Source organism: Phyllobates terribilis, unplaced genomic scaffold (assembly GCF_046119375.1).
Source record: "Phyllobates terribilis strain yellow unplaced genomic scaffold, ASM4611937v1 Scaffold_4__5_contigs__length_816908805, whole genome shotgun sequence".
NCBI classification, from domain to species: Eukaryota; Metazoa; Chordata; class Amphibia; order Anura; family Dendrobatidae; genus Phyllobates; species Phyllobates terribilis.
The window spans coordinates 157,222,827-157,230,384 of record NW_027362764.1 but is presented as its reverse complement, the minus strand read 5'-3'; the positions used below and the strand labels follow the sequence as shown (position 1 = coordinate 157,230,384).

Sequence of the window (7,558 nt, the reverse complement as noted above, 5' to 3'; positions counted from 1 at the left end):
CTGTGCTTCAGCCCTCAGGTCCCGTTGCCAGTTACCTGCCAGTTACCTGCCAGTTTCCTGCCAGTTTCCTGCCAGTTTCCGCTAGTTACCTGCCTGATTCCTGCCTAAATACTTGTTACCTGCCTGCCTGCCTGAGGTCCGACGGTCTGCCTTACAACTCCGGTCAGTCTGTCTAAGGACCAACTTGTCCGCTCACCTGGGAGCGCACATCAGCTACCTGCCTGCTTGCCTGAGGTCCGACGGTCTGCCTTACAACTCCGGTCAGTCTGTCTATGGACCAGCTTGCCCGCTCACCTGGGAGCGCTTCTCCGTTACCTGCCTGCTTGCCAGCCCGGAGGCTCCGTTGTCACGTGCTGTGACCACCAGCTATCTCAGAGACTCTTGCCCGCTCACCTGGGAGCGCATCTCCGTTACCTGCCTGCTTGCCAGCCCGGAGGTCCCGTTGTCACGTGCGGTGACCACCAGCTATTCCAGGGACTCTTGCCCGCTCACCTGGGAGCGCTTCTCCGTTACCTACCTGCCTGCCAGCCCGGAGGTTCCGCCGTCACGTGCCGTGACCACCTGCTATTCCAGAGACTCTCGCTTGCTCACCTGGGAGCACACATCTACCATCTGCCTGCTAGCCTACCCGGAGGCTCCGCCATCACAGGTCGTACCTACCCCTTACCCAGAGACTGCCCTGATCACTTGCCGTAACTCCCTGTCCGTTCACCCAGAGACTGCCACCCGCTCCCTTACAAGGGCCGCCCCCTTGTATAGTAGCTCAGAGGTTCCGCCTCCCGGACCCGTTACAGTGGGGTTTATATACACCCCCTGCAGAAAGGTCTTTATGCCAAGAAGCGAGAAACTATCTTGTGAGATTTAGAGATAGTTGTGTCTGGTTCGATCCAGTTTTCTCAGACACTTGGAATGTTTAGGGGAAGGTATCTGTATTAAAGTGCTACTTGATAGATTTAGATCATAAAATGGGGACTGAGAAGATAAAAGGATCCTGATTTCCCACATTTCCCTCCTTTTGTGATTTCAGGAGACCAGAAATGTTCCTGTGTCCATACTTCAGGAGCTAATCCATCCTACCAGACTTATTAACTCTTCCAGACATCAGATAATTTCGGGCCTCTTTGAACTAACAACATTCTTTCTTCCCATAGGAGGCGTCTTCTCGAAAATGCAGCCTTTAACTTAAAAAGAAAAACAGTACACATTTAGAACTATCATAACAATAAAGCATACAAACAACAGTACTAATGGTTGGAAAAGGTAATTGACTATCTGATTTCCTGAAGGTCTAAATCCCATAAAAGTATCATTCCAGTGATGTCCAGCAAGGTGACCTATAGATGAAAACATGCACTAGCTTATTTTTAACAAAAGCTGCATCTACCAAAGCTTCTTGTAAAGTGAGAGTATGATCCTTTATGTGAAAATTGTAATCACGTGTTTTCTACTAGTATACTCTTTAGGAAAATCTACTTCTAAATTCTCAGGAAAAATTAAATGTTTCATTATACTGTATTCCCTGTACTTACTGTACAATCCTGTATTCACTGTCCTTCCAAAGAGTATCTCAAAGGGTGTCAATTATGGAGTAACCATTGGCCGGAGGATTGAGCTGACAGAGAAGGGTCATCTGGCTGGAGAGGGCAAATACTAGATTAAATCATAGAGTAGAAATGAGGTCAAGATAGAGCCAGGTCAAAACCAGCAGACAGAGTCGCAATCATAAGGCAAACGGAGAGTTAAGTCTGTCCATTGTCAGCTACTGGTATAAAAGCTAATCAGACAGCTGAGAATTGATTTAACTTGATGGACACGTGTCTTTTTTCAACAATACTAACTAGGAGTTCCCTCACAGATTCAATATTATTGAGATGCACAGGTAGAATACAAAGCACAAAGTGTATCCTGATATTTCACAAAGGCTATGTGCCCACGATGCAGAAATGCTCCGGATTTTTTCCTGAGCGTTTCTGCATCTCCCTGGCAGAAAAAAATGCATGTGGATTGTACATGCGGATTGTACATGCGGATTGTACATGCGGATTGTACATGCGTTTTTCCTGCCAGGGACATGCGGATGTGAAGCGTTCTTCACTTGCATTTCCGCATGCGGGTTGACAAGCGCTTTCCAAGTGATTTTAGCATCACTTGGAAAGTGCTTGACAACTTGGTCACACTATATAAATCCATGCAAACGGCATGGATTTATATAGTGTGACCTTAAAGAATGGTAAAAAATAAAAAAATAAATCTATACTTACCTTCTGATGGCCCCCGCAGTCTTGCTTCGCTCCGTCCTGGCTGCCGGCAGCTCACGGTACACTGCACTGAAGGACCTGCCGTCACATGACTATGACGTCAGCGCAGGTCCTTCAGTGCACCGCGAGTTGCCGGCAAGGGAGGACAAGTGCAGCGGGGGCCGTCAGAAGGTAAATATCATATTTAGTTTTTATTTTATTCTTTTTTTTACAGGTACTATGGTACCCGGGTCTGGAGGAGTATTCAAGCGTTCCAATGCAAGTAAATGGCGGCAATTACGCTGCGTGTCCGCAAAATTAATGGACATGCTGCGTATTTTTCCCGCAATGATAATCTGCAGCAGAAATTTCCGCAGCATGTGCACATCACATGCGGATTATCATTGGGGAACATGGCAGGTCTTCTACCAAGCGTTTTTTAAGAGTTTCTGCAGCGATTTTGCCTCTGCGGAAACACTTAAAAAATGCATCATGGGCACACAGCCAAACTCTTATTAGGATTACAAACTACATAGTAAAGCTATTTACAAACAGCTGGCAAGCAAATTGATGTTTTGTTTTAAAATATTGCCTTCTTATGCGATAATAGTCATTGTAGTTATCATTTCAAGGATCCATTGTATGTTTTCTCAAAGTCTCACAGCAGTTAGTAAACGTTCTGTGAATGTTGTCATTTCCTGGATTCTGTCTCAGTCTTGGTTCCAAAAGCAAATAATTGGTACAACATTTTGGAAATTCCCTGTCTAGGATAATATGTGACCAAGAGCGTAACTAGAGTTCTTAGAGTTCTTTAGGCCCCTTGGCAACATTTGAACCTGAGTTTCACTGTGACACTAATGCATTTACTGTATATATTTATACAGTACAGACCAAAAGTTTGGACACACCTTCTCATTTAAAGATTTTTCTGTATTTTCATGACTATGAAAATTGTACATTCACACTGAAGGCATCAAGAGAATGCCAAGAGTGCGCAAAGTAGTCATCAAAGCAAAAGGTGGCTACTTTGAAGAACCTAGAATATAAAACATATTTTCAGTTGTTTCACACTTTTTTGTTAAGTATATAATTCCACATGTGTTAATTCATAGTTTTGATGCCTTCAGTGTGAATGTACAATTTTCATAGTCATGAAAATACAGAAAAATCTTTAAATAAGAAAATCTTTAAATAAGAAGGTGTGTCCAAACTTTTGGTCTGTACTGTATATATATATATATATATATATATATATATATATATATATATATATATATATGTGGCACCCCAGGGGTCTGGTTTCCACAGTAATAGCAATATTACGTCTGTGAGCAGGTGGGAGGTCTCCTGGGCAGGAATCCTAATCATGCCACACCTCCTGCCCAGTCCTGGGAGGGGAAGAACTTCCCCTACATAAACTGGGGCTGAGGCAGGGTTAAGAGAGAGGAGTTCCAGACAGAGACGGAGTCTGGTCTGGACACGCAGAAACAGGGACAGATAAACATCAGGAGCTCTGTAGGAGCCAAGGAGAAGCGCCAGGGGCTGGAGCTGTGCAGAGCTCGCCCTGGGAGAAGGTACAAAAACCGGACACAGGAGTCCGAGGCTGTGGGGACTAAGATATACCCAGCAGCAGAATCCATCGGGCAGGGGATTCCAGGTCCTCTGGCCATAAAAGCCCGGAGGCTCAGTCACAACGAAGGGACCAGCACCGCCATCCCAGAGCGGAGGCTAACAGGAGGCCCCAGGTCACCAGCCATACGGGTGAGCACCACACGGTATACCCAGGGACGTGGGCTACTTGTAACCGCCGAAAGCAGGGTAGCCAGGAAGGGTACAGACTAACGGGAAGGCCTACAACTCCACCTGGCCAGGGGAACTCCGGCTTACTCGCAGACTAACCAGGCCCCAACTACTAGCCAGTACTCCCGGGGGAATTTGCCTTGTACCATCAGTAAAGACCCTGAACTGTACCCTCGCGTCTCCGTGCTTCCTTGTCGCACCATTAGTGCTGGGACATCCACACCATCACTCCCAACATCAACCTCATCCTCTGCCCTGAGGCCATACCCCTCCCGTTGGGGGTTATACCATCCACGCTGCACATCCGTACCACCGGCCTCAGCGGACTGCCCTGCAGCGGCGGCTTCATAGCCGCATTCAACGGGTGGCGTAGTCGGATACTAATACCATCATACCAATAACTGCCACTTAGTTTGACCACCCTGGGCACGGACCGGGTCACCGCCACACGAAGACTACTACCCCCATCGGATCCGGCTCCGGGTATTCCCCGCGCGCACGCGCGCCGCACTATAGCACTGGCCCAGGGGGCGAGTCAATTTTTGGCGTAGTCGGCAGGATTACGTGCCCGCAACCACCGGGTACTGCGTGCCTGAAAAAAAAGAGACTTTTATACTTACCTGTGGTGAAGTTCCCGCCATCTGGAGCCGATTCCCGCCATCCGACGCCATCTTCTGCCTTCTTCCCGCCATCCGTGGAGTTTTCCCGCCATTGGACGCCATCTTGAGGGCGCCGCGCGGGAAGAAGAGGGGCGTGGACTCCGAAAGCCCGCGAGAACTGAAGCCCCGCCTCACGTCCGGACGTTGCGTAAGGTCCTGGAAGGAGCCCAGCAGACGCCGACGTCACAGGAGCGCGACGGAAGGTCCTCAACCCTGACGATCCACTGCGGAGCCGCGGCCTACGGAAGAGGATCATCGCAAGGTAGGCCACGGTCCACTAGGGGGGAGGAGGATGTCGGATACGGAGGAGAGCTTCACCGCCACAGCCGCCGCCAGCGCCACCGCTGCTGCGGTCATGCCTTTCACCATGCCCTATATCCCGGGGGCAGCCTGGCTACCCCAGTACTCAGGGGAGTCACATACCCTAAATGACTTCAGAGAAAGGCTGGATAGCCTCTTCCAGGTGTATCCCCTCACGGAGGCGCAAAAAGTGAGCATCCTGGTGGCCCAATTAATCGGGGCAGCCCAAAGGGAGGTAAAGTCCTGGCCACCTGGGAGGAAGAGGACTGTCAGAGACATACTAACCCGGCTGAAAGACACATTTGACACCCGCACCTCAGCCGAAATAAAACTAAGATTTTATGGGTGCAAACAACGGGCACATGAGAGTATAAGAGACTATGCTCTAAACCTACAAGAGGCCCTGAGAGCCATTAAGCAGGCAGACCCTGACAGCGTGGGAAATGAAGATAAGCTGTTAACTGAACAATTCATTGAGGGTCTACTGTGCAATGCCCACCGAACCCAGTTGCGGGCAATGGCCTTACAGGACCCTGACCTGGACTTTGCACAGTTCAAGGACAGAGCCATCCGGGTGCTCCGAGAACCGGCACCAGGTGGCGCTGTGACCCACAGGCGCCCTGCTATCACTTATCACCAGGAGACGGCGCCCTTGTCTGCAGGGCCTGTGGGAGCTGATGCGCAGGCTTTAAACAATGACCCAGTTACAGACCTGCACCATCAGGTCCAAGAGCTAACTAAAAGCGTTGCCGCGCTAACCCGAACTGTGCAGTCTTTACAGGTTTCTACTGCAGGGAAGATCGAGCTGGCATCCGGACCGGAGGACATCCCGTGGCGCCGACCAAGGAGGACCCCACCGGCCAGAGGAAGACCCAGCGATCGATACAACGAGGACGGACGACCTATTTGCCGCCGCTGCAATCAACCCGGACATGTGGCAAGGTACTGTCATTTAAACGGGCACAACCTGGGGTAGAGGGCCAACCCCCAGGCATAAGACCATCAGGCCCATCAAACTGGCGTGATAAATACGTAGGGGGACGTCCAATCTTGCCTGTGGTACTGGATGGCATTCCTATGAGTGCCCTACTAGACACTGGGTCACAGGTCACCACCATCCCGTACGTGCTCTTCAAGCAGTACTGGAATGATTCGGACATAACCCGCTACCCAGACGACGACCTGAGTATCAGCGCCAGCAATGGTCAGCCCGTGCCGCAGGTGGGATGCAAGGAGGTGACCATTAAAATCGGTAAAGTCGAACTAGCGGCACAAGGACTGATTATAGTGGACATCGACCGTCATGAGAGTCACCCTAGAATCACCCTGGGAACCAATGTAATTGAAAATTGTCTTGCAGAGGTGATTCTCATTTTACAGCAGGTTGCCAAGAACGCCAGTTCCGGCCAGCAGCGTGTGCTCCAAAAAGAGATCCGGGCACTGATGAAGCGGCAACAGGTGGAACTATCTGGTGGTGAGATAGGTAGCGTGAGAATGTGTGACCCGTTCCCTATTGCCATGCCCCCAAAAAGTGAGATGATGATTTGGTGCCGGGCAGCTATTGGTCTAAGAGGTAGAGACTACCAAGCAATGGTAGAACCCGTCTACTCAGACAGTAGGCCCACCATTTTGACAGCACGGGGGGTGGTCGATGTACGCCATGGGAGGGTGCCCGTTCGCATCATAAATATCGGTGAGAGAGAAGTACACCTGCCCCGGTATGCCACGCTAGCTAAATTGTTCACCATAAACCAGAATTCTGTACAGGCCGTGGAACCCTTGCCTCCATCTCAACCAGAGGAAGGTAACGGCTCTAAGAAACCAATGGAGGACTGGTGTCAGCAACTACATCTGGGTACTGACTCCACTCCCTCACACCAGAAACAAGGAGTCTATCGGGTGGTTCAAGAGTACGAGAGAGTGTTTAGTAAACACCCGTTAGACTTCGGGCGAGTAAAGGGGGTAGAACACCACATCCCCACGGGAGACCATCCTCCCATAAAGGAGAGATACCGACCCGTACCCCCTGCACACTACCAACACGCCAAGGGGATGCTTAGAGACATGAAGGAGGCTGGGGTAATCAGGGACAGCTGTAGCCCCTGGGCAGCTCCACTAGTCTTAGTGAAAAAGAAGGACAACACTATGAGAATGTGTGTAGACTACAGGAAGGTCAACCGTATCACACACAAAGATGCGTACCCGTTACCAAGGATAGAAGAGTCCTTAGCTGCATTAAAATCTGCTAACTTCTTCTCTACTTTGGATCTCACTAGCGGGTACTGGCAGGTTCCTGTAGCAGAGGCAGACCGGGAGAAGACCGCATTCACCACCCCGATGGGTCTCAGCGAATTTAACTGTATGCCGTTCGGGCTCTGCAACGCACCAGGAACCTTCCAACGGTTGATGGAATGCTGTCTGGGACACCGGAACTTCGAGACGGTCCTGTTATACCTGGACGATGTCATCGTCTATTCCAAGACCTACGAGGACCACCTGAAACACCTGGCGGAAGTGTTTGAAGCTCTGGCAAACTACGGCCTAAAGGTGAAACCCTCCAAG

At 50.0% G+C, this 7,558-nt stretch overlaps 1 long non-coding RNA gene across 1 annotated transcript in view; it reads right to left on the bottom strand.

The window, feature by feature from the left end:
• Positions 1-808: 808 nt before the first annotated feature.
• The window catches only part of LOC141264252 (uncharacterized), a 50,116-nt gene continuing 43,366 nt past the window's right edge, over positions 809-7,558 (bottom strand). Inside the window, exons 2-3 of the long non-coding RNA XR_012319857.1 lie at positions 1,530-1,650; positions 809-1,181 (exon numbers count right to left, since the gene is read on the bottom strand). This is a non-coding gene — a long non-coding RNA (uncharacterized lncRNA). The remainder of the gene's footprint in view (positions 1,182-1,529; positions 1,651-7,558) is intronic.